Raw genomic sequence first — 24,343 nt, forward strand, 5'->3', positions numbered from 1 at the left:
GGGTGGTGGGAAATTTGAGTGAGCCCGGTGATGCCACAACTTTCCCACACAAAAATGTGTGAAAAATTCGATTTTTTCAGCTAAAATTGAGGTTTGCAGGGGATTCTGGGTAAGGAAACGTTGGGGGATCCACGCAAGTCATGCCTCCCTGGAAGCACACGGGTGTCTAGTTTTCAAAAATGTATAGGTTTGCTAGGTTACCTAAGGTGCCCGCAGAGCTAGGGTTCAAAAACTACAGCCAGACATTTTGCCAAAAAAGGGTAATTTTTCACTGCGAAATTTAGGTGTGACCACGTTGCGTTTTGCGCCGTTTCCTGTTGCGGGCACTAGGCCGACCCACACAAGTGAGGTACCGTTTTTCTGGTAAGACTTTGGGGAACGCGGGGTGGGAGGAAATTTGTGGATCCACGCAGATTCCGGAACTTTCCAACACAGAAATGTGGGAAAAATGTGTTTTCTTTGTCATTTTTTTAGGTTTGTAAGGGATTCTGGGTAACAGACCCTTATAGAAGGCAGTCAAATCACCCCATCCTGGATTCCCCTGGGTGTCTAGTTTTCAAAAATGTATAGGTTTGCTAGATTTCCCAAGGTGCCCGCAGAGCTAGGGTTCAGAAACTACAGCTAGACATTTTGCCAAAAAAGGGTCATTTTTCACTGCAAAATTGAGGTGTGACCACGTTGCGTTTTGCGCCGTTTCCTGTCGCGGGCACTAGGCCGACCCACACAAGTGAGTTACAGTTTTTCTCGTAAGACTTTGGGGAACGCGGGGTGGGTGAAAATTTGTGGATCCACGCAGATTCCGGAACTTTCCACCACAGAAATGTGGGGAAAATGTGTTTTTTTTGACAATTTTTTAGGTTTGCAAGGGATTCTGGGTAACAGACCCTGGTGGGAGGCAGTCAAGTCACCGCATCCTGGATTCCCCTGGGTGTCTAGTTTTCAAAAATGTATAGGTTTGCTAGGTTTCCCAAGGTGCACGCAGAGCTAGGGTTAAAAAACTAGAGCTAGGCACTTTGCCAAAAAAGGGTAAATTTTCACTGCGATATTGAGTTGTGACAACGTTGCGTTTTGCGCCGTTTCCTTTCGCGGGCACTATGCCTACCCACACAAGTAAGGTACCATTTTTATCGGGAGACTTAGGGTAATTCAGATTTGTAAAGGAACTGTTATTATCTATTGACTTTCGATGCATTTCTGCCTTCTAAATGAAAGATATTGTGTAAAAAAGAAGTCATTCTAAAAAATGACTGATAATTCTCATGCTAGTATGAGTATTCCCAATTTCAGAAATGTGCAAATATTTACTGTTTCTAAACTTTCTATATTTTGTTCCCATTTCAGAAATACATAGGTGTCTTTCATACCGATTTTTCCATATACACATTTTTACAGAATAATTACTATATACCCGGTACATAATAAAAAACCATTGCAAGTTGCTGCTCAGTTTTTGGCTCTGGGTTCGTCGGGTTCTTGGTGAACCTACAAGTCCTATATATCCCCACAACCGGTAATGTCCAGCGGATGTAATGGTATATTGCTTTCAAAGAGCTGTCATAATTAGAAGAAGTTACAGGTGAAAACGTTGATACAAAAGGCTGTTTTTTTCAACTAATTTTCAATTTATCCTATATTTAACTGTTAGTTTCTATAAAAAAACCTTGATGGATCTACACAAATGACCCCTTGCTGAATTCAGAATTTTGTCTTCTTCTTGAAAATGTATAGCATTCCAGGATCCATTATTGCTTTTGTACCCATTTCTGCCATTAACTGGAAGGAGGTCAAAAGCACAAAAAATAGCAAAATTAGGCTATGTCCCAGAAAAATGCCAAAACTGTGTAAAAAATGTAGGGTTTCTGAGAAAAATCAGGTATCCCCGAAAAGCTGGGGAAATGGTGATTTCAACCCCACAAACCCTTTTTTGATAACATTTGCAGGGAAAAACCCAGATGCTTTCATTTGCAGCCCGTTTTTCCAATTTTTCCGAAAAAAAACACAATTTTGCTGTATTTTGGCTCATTTCTGTGACCGCTCTAGGAGAATCCACAAACCTCGAGTACCTTTAGAATCCCCATGATGTTGGAAGAAAAAGACGCAAATTTGGCGTGGATACCTTATGTGGTCAAAAAGTTACAGGGGCCTCAGCGCGCACTACCCCAAATAGCCAAAAAAGGGCGTGGGACAGGAGATGAAAAGGCCTGGCAGCGAAGGGGTTAAAATATTAATAATAAAAATGAATTCCTAAAATAACTATAGTTAATTACCACCTCACGATTTATCTTACAAATAAAACAACTCACACCAAATATATAACTTAAAAACAATTATTTTCAACATTTTCATAAGTTAGGGGCTGAATACGATGTCCACCCGCCACCGAAACGGGACAGCTCGACAGTCTGTCAGCGGTCCCGACATAGGCAATACAATGCGACAGCCACCACAGCGGTCGCAATGCCTATATTTTGTGCTGTGGCGTGTGCTGCTAGCTGCAAGACAAAAAGGGGACACTGCACATATCCCTGGCAGGCACCATGTGGTGCCTGCCACATAGTGCAGGGATTTATAGGGGGGCACCATAGGCACCCCCCAGTGCCCATATCTGGTGTGCAGGGGGTCGGGGGCTGCCCTCAAAGTCCCTTTCCGCCTCCCTTTTCATGGTGGGATACCCGCCATGATAAAGGCAGGCGGAAAGGGACATCATAATCTCTACGGCAGTGCCTCGTAGGCACCGTCACTGTTGTAGGGATATGATTCCCCTCCGATGATCATTCTATCGGAACTGTTGTGGTCGGTCTTTCTGACCACCAAAAAACTGCCCGCCATTATAATATGGCGGCATAAAACCTGCTTACAATGGTAGTGAGACTGCCACCAACAGGCTGTCAGTGGAGGTTTCACCACCCTTGCAATCAGGCCCTAAATCTCAATTAAGCATTTGTTATTAACAAATAAGTAATAATAAATTAATAACATTTAATTAACTTCCACCATTCACTCCTACAACTTCAACAACTCACACCTACTATCTAAGATAAAAAATATCGTATGCACATATTTAATATTTTCTTTATATAATTATTATAAATTAACTTTATTTATTATTTAGTATAATTAATTTCCTATACTCCCTTTACACATACAAAAACTCACACAAAAAGCCATTTAATATATTACAACATTATTTTTCATTTAGATAAATAATATTATTTAGACATTATTTATTAACAAAACAATATGTATTGAATCATTCTAATGTAGTTACTTCCCTCCCTATACCCCTATAAATCTCACAACCCACACCTAAACTTAACTTTAAAAACAAATATTTACACCATTAACACAAAAAGTTATCAATTAACGAATTATCATTAATTATAAATTATTACTTAATTATAATTAATTTACTTCCCACATTATACCCCTACAAAACTCACAACAAACCCCTAAAATGTTACCAAACAAAAAGTTAATTACACAATTAGCATAATTAATTAGCAATGTAATCATTACTATAAATTATTATTTAATTATTACTTAATTAACATTATTGACTTATCTCCCTATACCCCTACACAACCCACACATAAAATGTAACTAAAAAAATGTAATTACACGATTAACAGAATTAATTATCAATAAAATAATTAATATTAATTTAAAACTATAAATAATTAACATTAATGAAAAACAAATTATTACTTAATTATAATAAAATTACTTCCCACCCTGTACTCCTATAAACTCACAACCCGCTAAGGTACTAAAAATTAAAAAAGGGCCTCAGTACGATGGTGGTTTGACCACCATTGTATCGGGCAGGTGTCCGACTGACCACATGTCGGTGGTTTCACCTGCCCAACTCCAATGCGACTGCCAGGCAGTCAGAAAACTGCTCTTTTTCATTGCGACTTGTGCTGCAGTCCAGAAAAGGGCAAAAACCCAAGCTGCAGTGGGAAAGGGCAGTTTTCAAACATCCATGCACCGTGTGCCAGGCACCATGTGGTGCCTTGCAGATGGTTCATGGTCGGAGGGCCATATAAAGGCAGACAGAAGAGGGACTTCGTAAACCCTACGGTGGTGCCTCCGCAGGCACAGCCCCCATTGTAGGGATTACTGTCGGACCGATGCTCTGACAGGGTCCTTGAGTCTGTCAGAGGTGTCGGTCGGTCCTTCCGCCTGCTGCGCTCCGACCAAACGCATCGTAATACATCGGTCGGACGGCTATGCTGGATATCAGTTGGATCACCACCGACGGCCTGTTGGTGGAGGTCCCACTGACATCATAATCGACCTACAATTAGATTAAATTAAATTCAATATGTACTAAACATTTTATAACTATATTAAAAATCCACCTACGATGTATAGTTACCTAAATGTGAATGTATGAGGTTTTACCTTGCATATTAATCACTGTGATGCTTCTACTTTGGTTTTCATTTTCGTTTGTTCAGTTACAAAAATGACTTCATATTTGTATTTTCTGGCGTCACATGATGCGCTACTGAATGTGTGTATATGCCAAAATGCCAATAAATTAATAAAAAAAAATAAAAAAATTAAAATATATATATATATATATATATATATATAAACAAACAAGAAATATACAAAAAAAGTACATGATATACAGTTAAAAATATATACTAAAATTCGGTGCAGAGACAGAATATCCCCCAAAAAATATTGTGTTGCTCAAATATCGAATTGCAAATATTGTGGGTCAGAAATATTGACAGCAAGAATGTCGTGGTCAAGAATATCGACTTAAAGTAAGTAATATCGATTTTAAAAATATCAAAGTGTTTAATATCATTTGCAAAAATTTAGGGCACCATTAGAGTTCGCCCGCCATCCTATCGTAGAATGGGACCGCCCGCCATTTGTGCGGGGGTCCTGTTGGTGACATTAGGATGCGCCCGCCACACTGGAGGGCGCATCCTGCATACTTGACATTGCAATGCCAAGAAGGCATGTCGTGCTGTTCCATGCACAACGTAGCAGGCACTGCGCGGTGCCTGCCATTTTGTGCATGGAATTGCAGGGGGGTACCATAGGTACCCCACATGTGCACCACCCACACCCCAGAATCCCTGGGGGCCTGCTACGGGCCCCCAATGGCTAGAACCGCCTGCTGCCACGGAAAGGCATATCCCCGCACATATGCTAATATGAATGGCGGTGTCTCCCAGACACCGCCACCATGTTAACAGCTTTTCCGCCCGATAAGCAATTGGGCGGATTGCCTACTGGCAGAAAACCGGTGGACGGTCTCATGGTAATGTGGCAGGGGATATTGCTATGTGGGCAGTGGTTTTTGGTGGGCGGATCGCCACCACCATACAGGCGGTCGCGATCCGCCCACTATCCTAATGACCCTCATAGTTGTTAAAAATATTGTTTGTTTATTAATTTTATGTATTTTAGTATCTGTTTTATATCTATATGTTGTATGTTTTTTTGTATAAGAATTGTTTGCATTTTTAATACATGTGTTGCATTTTTTGTAGTTATTAATATTATTTTATTTAAATTTTGTGTTTTGAGTTCCGCAGCAGGTTGTGCGTTTCTAGGGGAATAGGGTGGGAAGTAATTGAATTATATTACATCTATTGATTACTTTTTATTTATTAATTTTTTGTTTAATTGATATGTTATAGTGTTAAAAATGCACAGTATTTAGGATTAATTCATTAATAATTGGTTGTTATTTAATGTAAATTAATGATGGTATTTGTGCAATTAATTTTAGGTGTGTGTTGTGTGTTTATAGGTGTTAACCCCTTCGCTGCTAGGCCTTTTCCTCCCCTGTGCTAAGCCTTTTTTGGGCTATTTGGGGTAGTGCGCGCTTAGGCCCCTGTAACTTTTTGACCACATAAGGTATCCACGCCAAATTTGTGTTCTTTTCTTCCAACATCATGGGGATTCTAAAGGTATCCAGGGCTTGTGGATTCCCCTGGAGGGGTCCCAGAAATTAGCCAAAACACAGCAACTTTTATTTTTGGGGAAAAATGGGAAAAATGGCCTGCAAATGAAAGCGTCTGGGTTTTTCTCTGCAAATGGTATCAAAAAAGGGTTTGTGGGGCTGAACTCACCATTTTCACAGCTTTTAGGGAATGACAGACTTTTGTCAGAAAACCAACATCTTTTACACAGTTTTGGCATTTTTCTGGGACATAGAGTATTTTTGCTATTTTTTGTGCTTTCAACCTCCTTCCAGTTAATGGTAGAAATGGGTCTGAAAGCAATAATGGATCCTGGAAAGCTATACATTTTTGAAAAGTAGACAAAATTCTCAATTCAGCAAGGGGTCATTTGTGTAGATCCATCAACGTTTCTTTATAGAAACTAACAGTTAAATATAGGAAAAAATGAAGATTAGTTGAAAGAAACAGCCTTTTGTGTCAACATTTTTACCTGTAACTTCTTCTAATTATGACAGCTCTTTGAAAGCAATATACCGTTACATCCGATGAACCTTCCTGGTTGTGGGGATATAGAGGACTTGCAGGTTCACCAAGAACCCGACGAACCCAGAGTCAAAAACTGAGCAGCAATTTGCAATGGTTTTTTATTATGTTCCGGGTATATAGCAATTATTGTGGGAAAATGTATACATGGAAAAATCGGTATGAAAGACACCTATGTATTTCTGAAATGGGAACCAATTATGGAGTTTAGAAACAGTACATATTTGCACATTTTCGAAATTGGGAATACTCATACTAGTATGAGAATTATCGGTAATGTTTTCAAAATCACTTCTTTTTTACACAAAGTCTTTCATTTGGAAGGCAGAAATGCCTCAAAAATCAATAGGTAATAACAGTTGCTATACAAATCTGAATTACCCCCAGTCTCCCAATAAAAATGGTACCTCACTTGTGTGGGTAGGCATGGTGCCCACGACAGGAAATGGCTCAAAACCCAACGTGAACACACCACATTTTCACAATGAAAATTTACCCTTTTTTTGCGAAGTGTCTAGCTGTAGTTTTTGAACACTAGCTCTGCCGGCACCTAGTGAAATGTTGCAAACCTATACATTTTTAAAAACTAGACACCCAGGGGAATCCAGGATGGGGTGACTTGACTGCCTCCCACCAGGTTCTGTTACCCAAAATCCCTTGCAAACCCAAAAAATGTTTAAAAAAACACATTTTCCCCACATTTCTGTGGTGGAAAGTTCTGGAATCTGCGTGGATCCACAAATTTCCACCCACCCCGCGTTCCCCAAAGTCTTACGAGAAAAATTGTACCTCACTTGTGTGGGTTGGCCTAGTGCCCGTGACAGGAAACGGCGCAAAACGCAACGTGCTCACACCTCAATTTCGCAGTGAAAAATTACCCTTTTTTGGCAAAGTGCCTAGCTGTAGTTTTTGAACCCTAGCTCTGCCAGCACCTAGTGAAATGTTGCAAACCTATACACTTTTTTAAAACTAGACACCCAGGGAAAACCAGATTGGGGTGACTTGACTGCCTCCCACCAGGGTCTGTTACCCAGAATCTCTTGCAAACCTAAAAAATTGTCAAAAGAAACATTTTCCCCACATTTCTGTGGTGGAAAGTTCCGGAATTTGCGTGGATCCACAAATTTCCACCCAACCCGCGTTCCCCAAAGTCTTACGAGAAAAACAGTACCTCACTTGTGTGGGTCGGCCTAGTGCCCGCGACAGGAAATGGCGCAAAATGCAACGTGGTTACGCCTCAATTTTGCTGTGAAAAATTACCCTTTTTTGGCAAAGTGCCTAGCTGTAGTTTTTGAACCCTTGCCTGTCGCGTGTACTTGGGCCTCCCACACAAGTGAGACACCATTTTTACCGGGAGACCCGGGGTAACGCTGGATGGTGGGAAATTTGAGTGAGCCCGGTGATGAAACAACTTTCCCACACAAAAATGTGTGAAAAATGTGATTTTTTCCAGCTAAAATTGAGGTTTGCAGGGGATTCTGGGTAAGTAAATGTTGGGGGATCCATGCAAGCCATACCTCCCTGGAAGCCCCCGGTGTCTAGTTTTCAGAAATGTATGGGTTTAGTAGGTTTCCCTAGATGGCCGCCGAGCACCGGGCCAAAAACCCAGGTGACCCCCCTTGCAAAACCAGGTGGTATTGAGATAGGCAATTTTGATGTCGCCTCACTACGTTTTGGGCCCTTGCCTGTCGCATGTACTTGGGCCTCCTACACAAGTGAGACACCATTTTTACCGGGAGACCTGGGGGAACGCTGGATGGTGGGAAATTTGAGTGAGCCCGGTGATGCCACAACTTTCCCACACAAAAATGTGTGAAAAATGTGATTTTTTCAGCTAAAATTGAGGTTTGCAGGGTATTCTGGGTAAGGAAACGTTGGGGGATCCATGCAAGCCATACCTCCCTGGAAGCCTCCGGGTGTCTAGTTTTCAGAAATGTATGGGTTTGGTAGGTTTCCCTAGATGGCCGCCGAGCACTGGGCCAAAAACCCAAGTGACCCCCCTTGCAAAACCAGGTGATTTTGAGATAGGCAATTTTGATGTCGCCTCACTACGTTTTGGGCCCTTGCCTGTCGTGGGTACTTGGGCCTCCCACACAAGTGAGGCACCATTTTAACCGGGAGACCCGGGGGAATGCTGGGTGGTGGGAAATTTGAGTAAGCCCAGTGATGCCACAACTTTCCCACACAAAAATGTGTGAAAAATGTGATTTTTTCAGCTAAAGTTGAGGTTTGCAGGGGATTCTGGGGAAGGAAACATTGGGGCATCCACGCAAGCCATACCTCCCTGGAAGCCCCCTGGTGTCTAGTTTTCAGAAAGGTATGGGTTTGGTAGGTTTCCCTAGATGGCCGCCGAGCACTGGGCAAAAAACCCAAGTGACCCCCCTTGCAAAACCAGGTGATTTTGAGATAGGCAATTTTGATGTCGCCTCACTGCGTTTTGGGCCCTTGCCTGTCACGGGTACTTGGGCCTCCCACACAAGTGAGGAACCATTTTTACCGGGAGACCCAGGGGAACGCTGGGTGGTGGGAAATTTGAGTGAGCCCGGTGATGCCACAACTTTCCCACACAAAAATGTGTGAAAAATTTGATTTTTTTCAGCTAAAATTGAGGTTTGCAGGGTATTCTGGGTACGGAAATGTTGGGGCATCCACGCAAACCTTACCTCCCTGGAAGCCCCCGGTGTCTACTTTTCAAAAATGTGTGGCTTTGGTAGGTTTCCCTAGATGGCCGCCAAGCATTGGGCCAAAAACACAGTTGACCCACTTGCAAAACCAGATCATTTTGACATAATCAGTTGTTTGTTTCTACAGCGTGAGAATTTCAGCATAATATTGCAAGGAAAATGTGACAGACATTTTGAGGTTTGCAGGACATTGTGGATAAAATAACAAGGTACACCCTGCTTCAGAAAGAAAAATATTACTGCACAGCCATCTAATCCTCAAGCACACACACATACTGGTTGGATTTGACACGAGGCTCAGTATATACAATTGTATAAGCAAGTGATTTCACAAAAATGAAATGCACTGTTAATAATTGAAAGGGTGAGAAACTGAACCATTGACTCACAGCTCGTGAGCTGTAAAGCCACGACAAGGCACCAACCTCTTTACAGGCCATCCATATACCTTTCATACGTGTGACACATACAAAACCATTCACTCCGCCAGCCGCGGGCCCATCACAATACAACACTCACACCAGCAGACAGAGCCATTCAAGGGCCCATCACTTTCACACGCCCACATTCCTGACACAGCAACCACACAAGCTGATGGATTGCATGGAGTGGCACTCAGCTATCAGTGTGTGTAGTGACCAGCAGCAAGGCACTACTCATACACCGCCAGCCCGAGTACCAGTCCACACACACAGCTAGCCGAGCACCAGTCTACGCACACCGCTAGCCCAACACCTTTCACGCACACCGCCAGCCAATCGCTAATCCACACACACTGCCAGCCAATCGCCAATCCACGCACACCGCCAGCCAAGCTCCAGTCCACGCACACCACCAGCCAAGCGCCAGTCCACACACACCACCAGTCAAGTGTCAGTCCAGACACACCACCAGCCAAGCACCAGTCCACGCACACCGCCAGCCAAGCATCAGTCCACACACACCGCCAGCCAAGTGCCAGTCCACACACACTGCCAGCGAAGTGCCAGTCCACACACACCACCAGCCGAGTGCCAGCCTACACACACCACCATCACATTTAGATTTTTTTTTAGACAAAAATAAAAACACAAACAAATTGAAAATAGATACAAATCTACTAACACAAAATCTGAAATTAAATACATTGCACTAATGCCAACCTTGAAACAGAATCACATTTTTTAAGGAATACAGACCAGGCAATTCACTTTACCACTCATGAATGCTCCCAAAAATTATTTTGTGTGTGGTACGATCTAAAACAAGCAGGGACACACAGCCCAGGGTTAGAAGGACACTCGGGGCAGTACATATGAGTCTCCTTCCACTTACCTCTTCGCCAACAGACTCTACATCTCCTAGATGGAAAGTCTTTTGAGGATATGGGAGGAATGTAATCAGAAAAGTGGCGATCTTTCAATCGAGCCACATCCTCCACCACTCCAACTCTAGGATCGATTGCCTGTTCCACAACAACAAGGCTGCCTATCACAGATTGCTGAAACTGAACAAAAGTCAACTTTGATGCAGGAGAACACTCCTTGAACACAACAAAAGCATAGAAAGTTGCTAAATTAAAGAGATGGATGGCCAACTTCTTATACCAAACGTAAGCCTTACGAATAGCAGTGTAAGGTTCCAACCTCTGATCTACTCTATCAACACCACCCATGTGCTTATTGTAGTCTAAAATGCACCCAGGTTTGCGCACTTCAGAAATCTGACCCCAAACAGCCACAGGTGAAGTACTCTCACCATGGACGGTAGTCAGCATGCACACATCCCTCCTGTCCACAAATTTCACAGCTAGTAGTTCATCACTACGCAAGGAACTGCACTGTCCCCTCTGAAGTTTTCTGCAAACAAGCTCTTTTGGATAACCTTTACGGTTAGAGTGGATTGTGCCACAAGCAAAAGTGTCCACTTTGAACAATTCCTTAAACAATTGCACAGCAGTGTAGAAGTTATCAAGGTACACATGGTGGCCTCTGTTAAACAGTCCTCTAGCAAGATCCCACACAATTTTCCCAGAAACTCCAAAAGTGGACGGACAACCAGGGGGGTCAATAGTGGAATCCCTACCAGTGTACACACGGAAATTAAAAACATATCCTGTAATACTCGCAGACAACATATACAGCTTAATTCCATAGCGTGCCCTCTTGCTAGGGATGTACTGCCTAAAAACCAAATGGCTCTTGAACAAGACCAAAGACTCATCAATATATATTTCTTTCCCTGGAGTATAGATCTATTGATCTACAAAGTGATCAAGAACAGGCCGAATCTAAAAAAGACGTTCACAGTCAGGGTGATCTCGAGGCAACGCCAAAGAATTATCAACAAAATGCAGCATCCGTAGCAAAAGCAAATACCGATCACGAGTCATAACTGCAGGAAATATGGCCGTTGCCATCAAGGGACTGGTAGACCAATATGAAGCCATGGACGGCTTTCTTATCAAACCCATCAATAAAGTCAAACCCAAAAACATCTTCATCTCTTCCAAATTTGTGGGAGTCCACCGGGTAGCTCTAGAGTGGGGCCTAAGTTTGTCACTGTTGTCCCTCAAAAACTGTTCAGCATACAAATTAGTCTGCTCAACCATCTCACCCAAAAATACATCATCCATGAACAACTGAAAAAACTGTATAGGCAAAACATTTTCACAATCCACTCTACACCCTGCATCACCACTAAAGGCAGGCAACACCGGCTGCACCATGTTTGGATCAACCCAGACTCCAGCACTTCCAGGAGGAAGCCTAGCAGCCTCAGGCTGCAATTCAGATGCCTCTTGCACCATCGGCACAGCAGTATCCTCCTCTAAAACAGGCACTTCATCCGCACTGAGAGTAGCTTCATCTGCACTGAGAGTACCTTCATCATCCGATGATTCCATGTGGAGAGAAAACTCACTGCCTGAATCTTCCCCTCCCTCCTCTCCCTCAGACGCACTGTCAGTCTCATAATCCTGCTCAGAGGAAGATTAAAGAAGCATACCAACCACCTGCTGAGTAGTCATTCTACGGCTAGCCATACTGCTTACCAATAAAAGTAACTTGTCAAACAAGTCAACAACAACAAAAACTTTGTAAAATAAGTAATAAACAAAATGCACCTTTATCAGAAATACCTATATACTCCAAAACGGTACCACTCACTTGCCAGAAGCAGATAAATTCACCACCACCTACTCTGCACAGACACAGTATGGATCAACAATATCCCACTAAAAAAGAAAGAGAAAAGAAAATTACAGATAAGACAATGCAAAACACATCGCAAAGAATTCCATGCACAAAACATTAACTAAATAAGCTGCCATTATGATACCACTTACAAAAAAATTCATTCTTATATGACACAAATACTAATTTGGAGTATATACAACAAAAATGTTTTTCTTACCAAAAAAATGCAACTACGCAAAACTGCAGAACACCACTGTCGAAATCGCGAACAGGAATCAAAAGCTTTACACTAGATTAAAAAGGAGAAAAAATCATTACAATCACATATGCAAATAATGCACCAGTCCACACACAATCCACCAGCCAAGCTAAGGGGTAGGTGAGCCTAAGAGTATAAATAAAATATTTACCCCCATAAAAGTTGAGCAACCCTTGCTCTTGAGGCCACTCCCAAACACTAAAATTTAAAATAAAACACAGGTGGATAGTGGCTTCCCCCCCCCCCCCTTGAGGACAGATGGGCTTAAAAACATATTGCTATTCTGCCACACAAAGAGGGCAGAAAGGACCACAATCATCCTCCCATAAAAGGGAGCGACCCTTGTCCAAGGGGCCGCTCAACAACATAAAAAAAAACAGAGTGGCCTAGTGGCCCTACAAATAAACAAATCAGACGATCTGCCCCTCAGGGTGGCAGAAATGGCCAAATTAATACTCACAAAATGGGAGCAACCCTTGCCCAAGGGGCCACGCCACACAAAAATATCCCTGGTGGTCTAGTGGGCCCATTAAAAAAAAAACATGGCCATCTGGCCCCCTGCGGGGCAGACACAGCCACAAAGATTGACCCCAAAGGAGAGTGACCCTTGCCCAAGGAGTCACTCTCCATAAATAACTCCCTGGTGGCCTAGTGGGCCCTACATTAAACAAGCATTTGCAATGCAATCGGTCTCGCCTTTGGGACATTTTATGTACTTAGCTATGCAGCACATTAGCCTGCGCCCTGAAACATCTGCTGTTCTTTGACATGGAGGGAAAGCAAGCACCAAACTGCATGACACGCCAAGTATTGGAACACACGGGGAAAAATATTGCCTTTCAGCGGGAAATGGTATAGGCCAAAGCTCTGTTTTTAATATAAAATCTGGGCCTTTGGTGGTCATATCACTGACAATACAAGATTTAAAAAAAATATTATTGTCTATGGGTGCTCGTGGAAGACAACTTCTATAGACTGAAAACTAAAGAATGCTGAAGGGATTCTGGTATTTTACTGACCTCGCGTGCTGACGTCATTGATGATGCGGAGGAGGGGTGTGGGGGGAGGCAGGGGAAGGTCTTCCCCTGCTTACCCCGTAACAAACCCGCAGATTGACCACCCACGGGGGGAGCACCGTGGGTGGGTGTCATGACGAGCTGGGCTCGTCATGGGCACACGGCGACTGTGTGCCATGACAAGCCCAGCTCGTCATGAACACAGAAGGGTTTAAGGGTGGGAAGTATTTATTTTTAAGTGATATATCAATAATTGGCTGTTAATTTTAATTAAATATTTTGTAATTAATAATAGTAATGGTGTAATTATATCTCAGTGTGTGTTTTCTTGTTTATAGGAGTAAACGGTGGGCAGTAATTTGTATTTAAATAATAAATATATAGTTGTTAATTAATGTTAATTATTTGTTATGTATTTTGGGTTTATTTTTGTGACTGTTGTTTGTACTTTTAAAGGGGTAAAGGGTGGTTATGTAATACTTTTTAATTACTCTATTATCAGGTGTTAATAGTGATAGTTTATAATTTATAAAAAAGTTTTAAGTGTGTTTTATTATTTTAGAGTTTAATTTAGGTGTGTGTTGTGGATATTTTAGTGTTAAAGTGTGTGTAGTAAATTAAAGCTTATAAGTATTGGTGTGGTGTTATAGGGCAGGAAATAGAATAGTTTCCTGTTTAAAATATTTTTTTTAATAAATATATTTATTATTTTATATTATATATTATTTGTAGGTTTTTATATGTAATTAATATTATAATATTTTTTCTTTTTATATATTTAATATATTGGATTTAAAATTTTAAAGAGTGTCTATTAATGTGTATGATTTTTTTTAATAATGCTTTAAAAAAATTATTTTGGTTTTAACTGTTTGAGTGTGAATAATAATGTTTACCCCTCTGCTATCCAACAGTTTCCCCACTGTTACACTAAATGGAGTGGGAATAGTCATTTTTACCTCTCCGCTATCCAGCACTTTCCCTACTGTTGCGCTCACTGGAGTGGGAATAGTAATTTTTACCCCTTCGCTATCCAACACTTTCACCTACTGTTGCACTCTTTGGAGTGGGAATAGTAATTTTTACTCCTCCACTACCCAACACTTTCACTTACTGTTGTACTCTTTGGAGTGGGAATAGTAATTTTAACCCCTCCACTATCCATCAATTTCCCTACGCTAGCAATCACTGGAGTGGGAATAGTAATTTTTACCTCTCAACTATCCAGCACTTTCCCTACTGTTGCACTCAGTGGAGTGGGAATAGTAATTTTTACCCCTCCACTATCCAACACTTTCCCTACTGTTGCACTCACTGGAGTGGGAATAGTAGCTTTACTCCTCCGCTATCCAACACTTACCCTACTGTTGCATTCTTTGGAGTGTGAATAGTAATTTTGACCCCTCCGCTTTCACCACTGTTGCACTCTTTGGAGTGGGAATAATAAATGTTACCCCTCCACTATCCAACACTTTCCCTACTGTTGCATTCTTTGTAGTGGGAATAGTAATAATTTCCTTGCCGCTATCCAACACTTTCCCTACTGTTGCACTCACTGGAGTGGGAATAGTAAATTTAATTATTTTGCTGTCAAACACTTTCCCTACAGTTGCATTGGTTGTATTGGTGAATTTAAGTTTAAATATTTTTTTAAAGTTTAATGTTGTAATTTATTATAGAATGTTTTTTATATTTTAAATTATTGATATATCTATATTTTATTTTTTATATTTTTAAAGTTTTAAAATAAATTAAAGATAATAGTTTATTAATTATTTTAAATTAACTATATATGTATAAATTATTATGTTTGTGTGTTTATCTTTTTGAATTAGGTTTATTTGTTATATGTTTTTAAAATGTATATTAAATATAATTTATATTGTTAATATTAATATTCAATATATTTAGGTGCCGATTCCGATCCGTAAAAAAAAAATTCCGTACGACTCGTAACCATATTTTTTTCTGTACGAATCGTACAAGTCACATCCGACCCGTGAAGTACGATTCGTACGGGAAAAAGTGCATACGGATCAGCCTGATCCGTACGAATCGTAGCGGGAAAAGTTGTACAGGACGTACCCGGACACTTTTCCGTACGATTCGTAAAAATACAGTCCGAGCGTACAAGTACGATCCGGACCGGCTATCCGATTTACGAATCGTACGGAAAACGTCCCGTACACGGGGAATTACTCTACCCGCTACGAAGCGAAGTCTGTACGGCTCGTAGCCCGGGAAAAGTTGTTCCCGGGGTACGAGTCGTACAGGCCCCCCGTATGTACGCACGTACCACCCAGTATGTACGCACCGAACCCCCCCGTATGTACGCACCGTACCCCCGTATGTATGCACCATACCCCCCGTATGTACGCACCGTACCCCCCGTATGTACGCACTGTACCCCCTGTATGTATGCACCGTACCCCCCGTATGTACGCACCGTACCCCGTATGTACGCACCATACCCCCATATGTATGCGCTGGGGGTACGGTGCGTACATACGGGGGGAACGGTGCGTACATACAGGGGGTACGGTGCGTACATACGGGGGTACGGTGAGTACATACGGGGGGGCCTGTACGACTCGTACCCCTGGGGACTCAGCTTTTACGGCTGTTATTGGCTCCCGTAAACAAAGAGCCGTACGGAGTGCCGTAGGGACGAATCGTACTTGCGGGGCCATAAAAAGCTGCTTACATCCGTACGGACATCGCGTACAGGCTGTTCCGGATCAGAGTCGTGGGTTTTTTTTTACCCGTACGGTCTTTTGTATGATTCGTACAGAAATACGTTTCCTGTACAAATCGTACTTCCTAGGTTGTACGGACAGTTTACCGGGTACGAGTCGTACGGAGAAAACGCTCCGTACGACGATTCGTAGGGCCTTTTTACAGGATCGGAATCGGCACCTAAATGTATATTGCTTTATTGTATATATATTTAAATCAATATTTTTACATGTATCCTTTTTATTGCAATTGTGCACACTTATTGCCCAAGTCAGTTTCATTCATCCACAGGAACCATTGTTTCCCTATATATCACACAGCATCATGGCACTTGGGGGTGCTCAGTTCCACCCTGGCACCCACAGATGGCTCCCTCATTGGAGGGCAGCTAGGGGAGCCCACCCCAGCTGCCCTCGCAGGCTCCCCACAGAGCCAGCACACTGACAGGCTACTGCACAAGCCTGCAGCTACATTGTGGTCTGCCCGCTACCTCCAGTCGCAGGTGCGGGCAGCGGGAAAGGCGGGCCATGCCGGGCGAGTGCCAGAGTACTCCCCCTTCCATGTTGTTGCTTGGGGCTCAGGGATGGGGTTCTGGGCCCTCTTCCTACACTGGCGGAGGGGCATGACAGCATTCCCTCACACACTCACTCTTCTTGGGGCCCAGGGATGGGGTCCTGGGCCCCTGCCTGCTTCCGCAGGGAAGCATAATGGTGTTTTCCCACATTGTCCTTTGCTTAGCAGTGCAGGGGGCCAGGGATGGGGTTCCAACACCCTAAAACAAGAATAAGACTGGGATATGGTGTCCCCGGTGGGATGAAGGAACAGGAAAGGGGCCCCATGCAAGCCCTCTCCTCCAGGATTAACAAAGCCAGTTTCTTTGTGCCGACCACGGTCTTGGGCAACCCCGGAGGAATTCACCGGCTAGACAGTAGAGCCTTACATCCTCTGAGGCAGGAAAAGGTTAAAGGAAGTACTCATATTTGTGAAAGGCAAAGACACCCTCTGGAACAACAAATGGTGGTCACCCAAGCTGGGCCCAATCCCCAACCCCCAAACCCACCAATCATGCCCACAATCTCACCATCATCCTCAACAGCCAGCTACCCATGAAGAATCTGTGCCATCGCTTCTGCTTGCTTCATCACCCTCTGAAAGCTCAGGAGGTCTTCAGATGGCTCCCACACAGCTCCAGGTGAACTGTCAGGCAAGCTCTAGTCACCATCAGACTCGACTATGGCAACTCCCCCTACATAGGAATCACCACCCAACTCATGAGGAATCTCCAGACCATCCACAACACAGCAGCCAGGCTCATCCACTACCTCCCCAGTTAGACGCACATCACCCCTCACGTCAGGAAACTGTTGGCTCCCAGTCGCTAAGGGATGCCGGTTCAAGCTGTTCACCATCACTTGCAAGTCACTTTTCAACGAAGGACAGGCGTACCTCAACAAGATTTGGAACATCCTCCCCCTGCACCTCAGAGCCTCACCATCTCTCCAGAAGTTCAGGAGGACCTCAAGACCTAGATGTTCAACCAATACGAACAGACAGCATGATCCAACAGCATGATCCCACAGCATCTCAAGAGCCTCACGGGTGATGCAGCCATGCTCTACAAATCCTGATTTATTGAAAGGTTGCCAAAATTTAAAGATGAGATAACACAAGCCACATTGGGCAGATTTGGGTGATCCTGGGCTCACTTTACTCCTGGTGGTGATCTCTAGTGACCAGGGGCAATTGCAACAACCCTCCTCACCTCCAGAGCAGCACAGTCCTCAAAGAGAAGGTCCTCTTGGCTTCCTGTGCCAGCTCTCCACTTGATCTTTGCTTCTGAACTTTCCCCTAATTAATCCTCAGGGGGTGTAAAGGGCCCAGCTTCATGGGCCCTTGGGGAAAAACACTGGTCCTGGGGTCAACTGGACAGAGTCCTTGATCCTTAGTGGGGGTCAGAGGGTTCCTCTTTCTAGTTCTCTAAGGTGGCCCCAGGAACCAGCAGCGAAGCATAAAACATCCACAGGCAAGAGAGAGACTTTCCCTTGTGAAAGAGTTTTTAAAGGCGAGAGAAAGGTTCCAGAAGACAGGGTGCCACATTGCCTCCCCACTCCTGTCCCAACCCTCCTGTAGAGCATGCTGGAATAGTCCAAGATGGTGTCATCCAGGAGCCACTGATCACATCAGCTCCTGGGCTCTCAGCTCCACCACTCACTGACATCACTGCCAGGGACTTGCACATTGATATTTTAAAAGAAGCCCACCGGTGGGTTGGCTCCAGTTGTCTGGATACTCTCCTTTGTTCAGTGGGCTTTGAAAAGCCCATCCCTTGGAAAATGTGACAGCTGGGTGAATGATACAGATCATTCCACCCCACACCTTTCCTCCTCTGGAGCTGGGAGAAGTACTGCTAAGTGCTCCTTGTGTGAGGGGTGGCCTTTGTTCCTGCAGCTGGAGAAAATATAATTAACGGGGCACAGCAGGGTGACACAAGGCCTGGGCTCTGATGCTGAGCTTAGCCAGGGAAATATGAAAAATCTGAATGACCCCTAAGGTGTACAGTTATCATTTTGGAAGTTACATATTTGGTGTTCTCACACAGGTTCTACTCCAATTCAAAATGTCAACGGTCTCTGTTTTCCAAGGGGGGAGTGAAACGGTAAGGCAGTCCTCTCCCTATTTGTATCACAGGGTGCTACTACAGGCAAAACAGTAAAGCACACTGACTTTCCCTATTAGTGCACACTACCCCTATAAGGCCAATCCCAGGTGGAGACCCAATCCAGGCTACATGTGCGCTGTTACTGAGCTGTGCACGGCAGTACTCTCCCACCTGCAGCCCTCACACATGCACATGTGAGCACATGTGCGACCATCCAAGGGCCTCTTACCCTTGCTGTGTTGCAACAACCTTATCTTAAAAGGCAGACTCTGGCAGTAAACACTTGTAGCCTGTTTGCCATGTGATTATCGTTGGTGAGACACCAGTAGTGAGACCCACCCACAGTAAAAAGTCCAGAAACCGGGTGATCAGAAAAACAAAAAATCTGGACGTACTGAAGGGGCAGAACCCATTTGCAACAGCCACTCAATGCTATTGTACTGTATAACACTGTATGCCAATCCACTCTCCAACACTGTACTGTACTGTATGACACTCCACTTTACAGAAATCACCTAGATGCATGCACTCTACTCTACTGTAGTCTACATCATGTTCCAATACTTAAACTTAAACTATGCAAAGTAATAGTTATAACTTTCATTTACAATTTATCAACTTATTATTATAAGTTGTGGACCCCGTTACCCACTCTATTCAGCTCGCTAACCAGACAACACTGAATATAACTCGCCACTCTACCATGTTCTCACAAATAATGATACTCCGCTGTACAACACTACACTGTACAAAATGCTCCAGTACTCTAATGCACAACACTACACTCGACAAAACTGAGCTATACAACACAGTACTCCACTGAACTACACTCTATGCTACTACACTACAACACTGTGCTGTATTCCACGTCACTCTAGAACACTCTACTTGATGACACTCCACTCCACTCCACTCCATTTCATAACACACCAGTCGATAACATTCCACAGTACAATACTCAGCTCTACTGGTCAACACACCAGTACACTGTACAACATGCCGCTTCACTCTACGGTACTCCACCATACGACACACCACTCCGGTCTCCGGTGTATAACACTTTAGTTCACTGTACACTATGTCACTCTACTCTATTTACTCCACTCTGTTCCATTCTACAATACTCCACTCAACAACACTAGACTCTATGACACTCTCCTTCACTGTACTAACTACACTCCACTTTACGACACTCCAATCAATGACACTCCGCAAATTAAAAAATAAATATAATTAAAATACAATTAACAAAACAAAGGTTAAGGATTATTTATAGCTAGAAATACCTTTGATATTCTTTCTATAAAAACCCAACTTAAAATACACAAACATTAAAAATTCTAATTGTAATAACTTTAAGCTATAATTTATAATTTATGCACCACCTTCAAATCACTATATTCATGCACATCTGAACACAGTCTTGTCACCTCACTTGCCACCCTACATAAACTAAACCTCATGCCTTTTCCATGCACTATTTATAGTGTTGCATACTACATCACTTATAATATGTAAAATCAGAGTATTCATAACAACACTTATAACTTATTGATTCAATTCATAGACTTTATTTGGTATGTAAAAACAACCATAAAAGCAATCGACAATAAAATATTTGCACATGATTATTATCAGAAGTGATCATGCCAAAAGTACATTCTTCGAATTTCTTGAAAGCCTACCATCCAGTTTCCATAAAAACATTTAGTATAAAGCATAAAATAGAAGAAAAATCATTATGGCATCAATTAAAAACAATACTTTTACGTATATTGATTGCTTTTATAAGAAAAAGTGCAACATCAAGGCAAACCCTAGTATCGTTTAGCTCAATCATATATTTCAAGGCAACAATGTGTGATCTGATGTTTTGTGCAAGCAGAAGTTCTTTTAAATAATGAAGCCAAAAATTAAAATTAAAATCACAGACTAGCATAAAGTGCATTGTGCTTTGCTTGCTCTGGCCATCACAAGGACAGGGGGGTCATAGCTGACGGACAAGATTTCATGGAAGGAAAAGCAACTAAATGATGGACAATCCCTAGTCTAAATCTAATTAATACAAAATGATGCATTCAGTTTGAAACATAGGTTAAATAACTTTGACAGACCTCCTGCAGCTCAAGTGAATGAAAAAATATAACAGTTGGCTTCCCCCCCCCGAGCTTCCCTCTATAGTTCATAAAGTTATCTTTAATGAACCGTTTGGTGAGTGTTGTTACCAAAGGGAGTTAGGCTAAATTGGCATCTTGAACAGATAAATGTAGTTGGAATTGATGTAGCTTAGCTAGGGAATACACAATGCTTGATCCATGGACAGGCAATCTAAAATGATTGACTTGGTGAAGCTAGTCTTGTCTTTTATCCAAATAAAGCACCAGAGCAGCAAAGGGCGAAATGTGACTATATCTGGTAGAAAATGTAACCCTGCATCTCTTTGTGTTATCTCTGTAGAGGCAGAGGTGAATAGGCAATGTAGACGCTTGAGGAAGCAGTTTTCCTCTAACTGAAGAGCCTTACTGTTATAATGCTCCACGCACCAGCCCCATATGTGGTAATATATTGTATTGTATATTGCTAGCATACATTTTATGGGTTGGCTGGCCAACTTAGCTAAAAACCTAAAGATTCTATGGCCACTTTTATTTATCTTGCCCCTAATGTTTGTGGTTTCATGTGTCCATTAGCCATTACAAACAAAAGTAATAGCCAAGTAGCAAAAGGTATCAACAGTAGCTACCGGGGTATTATCAATTCAAATGTTCTACATTTCTTTGGCTTGGCCCAACAAATCATTGTATAGGTTTTATTTTTATTAACCACCAGTTTTATTGTGGCAATAAAGTCCCCAAAGGTGTTCATTAGTCGCTGTAAGCCCACCAGTGTCCTTGCCAGCAGAACAGCATCATCTGCATATAACAGAACTGGTATGGGACATCCAGCGACTTGGGGGGTATCTGCTTGAATTGATTGTAGAGACTTGTCCACCCCATTAATAAACACGGAGAATAATAGGGGGGCCAAAACATACTTTACTTAATAATTTCTCATACAACCTTGTGAGAAAACAAATAGTCAGTCTAGGCGCACCAAAAGTAAGCAGGGTTGACCAGAGAATAGAGTAATCAACTAGATTGAAGGCACTACTCAAATCTGCAAAGCAGAGATAAAATCTGCCACCTATAGCACAAGTATATTTGCCTATTAGCAAGTCCAACACATTGCTCTATGGTCCCCACTCCTTGTTTAAAACCAAACTGTGCCGGTGGAGAGTATCAAATGTTCGCATGCCCACTCTTCCAGTCTCTTAAGTAACACTTTACTCATCACTTTTGCCAAGCAGTCTAAAAGTGATATTGGGCAGTAGTTTTTCGGTTCAAATTTATTGCCCTTTTTATAGATTGGTAGCATAAGAGACATACCTCATAAAGGTGGAATCACAGTGGTCGCAGCCATATTAAAAACTGGTTAAAATTGGGCCCCACAAATCGACAGCAGCTTTATAAACATCCACTGGCACCCCATCAGGTCCCAGGGCTTTACCTCCTTTGCGTTCTTTCAGCGCTTATAGGGCCTCTTCTATTGTTATATTCAGTTCTAAGGGAACCTAGGGATACTGTTTGTCCCTTAATATATCCTCCCTCCTTGTGGCTGGCAAATGAAAATTTCCGTAAAATGGACAACCCAGGCATCACATGTTACATGAGATAACAGCTCTGGAAAAGAGTCACTCTTTACAAGTGATGAATTGACTGTGTACCAGAAAAGTTTGTTATCAGCTGTATCTTGTGCCCGAGACAATTTAGACCAAGCTTCCTCTTGTAGTTTTTTTTTCCTAACAGAAAGGACATTTTTAAAGTTAGATCGAAGGGATTTAATCAACATTTTGTCTCTGAGTTGACAATAGGGGGCCAACTTCAGTTGTTGAGATACCATGGTGCATGCATGGTTAAACCAACCTCTACGTTGGCCATGGACCGGATTACAAGGGTGGGTCAATAGGTTCTTGGTTAAATTGGTAATGTTAATGAAACTAGAGAGTAACTAATTGAAAGTAACTTTGTCCTCGAGACAATAAAGAATATCTTTAAGGCCCCTGGAGGTAATGCTGTGTACGATTTTGGTTGGATCAACTCCATCCCACGTTATACAAACTCCATTGGGTCCTGTAGGGGTAATGTTAGTGATAAAACTTGGTGGGACTTTGCTGGTTTTGCCCCCCAAAAAAGACAGTCAGTACATTACAATTGTGGTCACTCAGGCCCGGCTGAGCAACCCTGTAGTACACCACTTGTTTGCATTGGCTGAAATTGAGATATGATTAATGATGGTTGTGACTTTTCTTCCCATAAAGGTTGGTATTGGGTCTCCATTATTATCGCAGGCACATTTTAATAACTGTAGGTCCAGGCTGGTAATCATTGAATTCAGTAGACTCCATAGTGATTGTGGGGAAAATGTAAATATCCATCCCCAACCTGGTTGATCAACTTATCAAATCACATTATTTATCACAACCCAGTGCATGGTAGTGTGGCGAGTTATAGTTAGTGTTGTCTGGTTAGCAAGCTGTAAAGATGGTGTAATGAGGTCCGCTATTAATAATAATTTGGTAGTGGTGGATACATTGTAAATGAAAGTTAGAATTAGAACTTCAGAATTTTGAAAGTTTGTGTAGTTTAAACTTGGTTTGTATAGGGAAAATACATTTTCCTAACTATAACTAAGCTTTATCATGTCTGTGAGTGGGTGTATGAGTGGTTTTGTGAGTCTGTGAGTGGGTGTGTGAGTGGCTGTATGGGTGTGTGAGTGGGTGTGTGATTTGTGTGGGTGTGTAAGTGGATGTGTGTGTGTGTGTGTGTGAGTAGGTGTGTGGGTCTCAGCGTGCATGTATGCGTTTTTTAAATGGGGTCTGCATCCATTGATCCACTGCATAGCACACAGGGGGGTAACACTGAGCACCAGGGTGGACCCATGGACCCTCACGCTAACAACAAAACATTTTTTGGACAATTTCTTGCCCGTGAGGGTTCCCCCACAGACCCTTCTATCTGTCCAATGTGGTGAGGGTACCTCTACCTTGATCTCTCCTATCACTTTTACATTTTATTTTCCTCCCTGGGAACCGAGTCACTATGCACAAAATGGGGGCCACAAGTTTCCTCCCAGGTTGCGGACAGCTAAATCACGGCATTGCTAAGGTGCATGGATCCACAAATCCAACACAGTTGAACCGCGTCTCTAGATGTACATAAATCTTTTTACTTTAATAACTCCAAAACTACTGAACAGATTTACACCAAATTACAATAAGCACTCTTTCTGGACCAAGAT

Source organism: Triturus cristatus, chromosome 8 (genome assembly GCF_964204655.1).
Source record: "Triturus cristatus chromosome 8, aTriCri1.1, whole genome shotgun sequence".
NCBI lineage: Eukaryota > Metazoa > Chordata > Amphibia > Caudata > Salamandridae > Triturus > Triturus cristatus.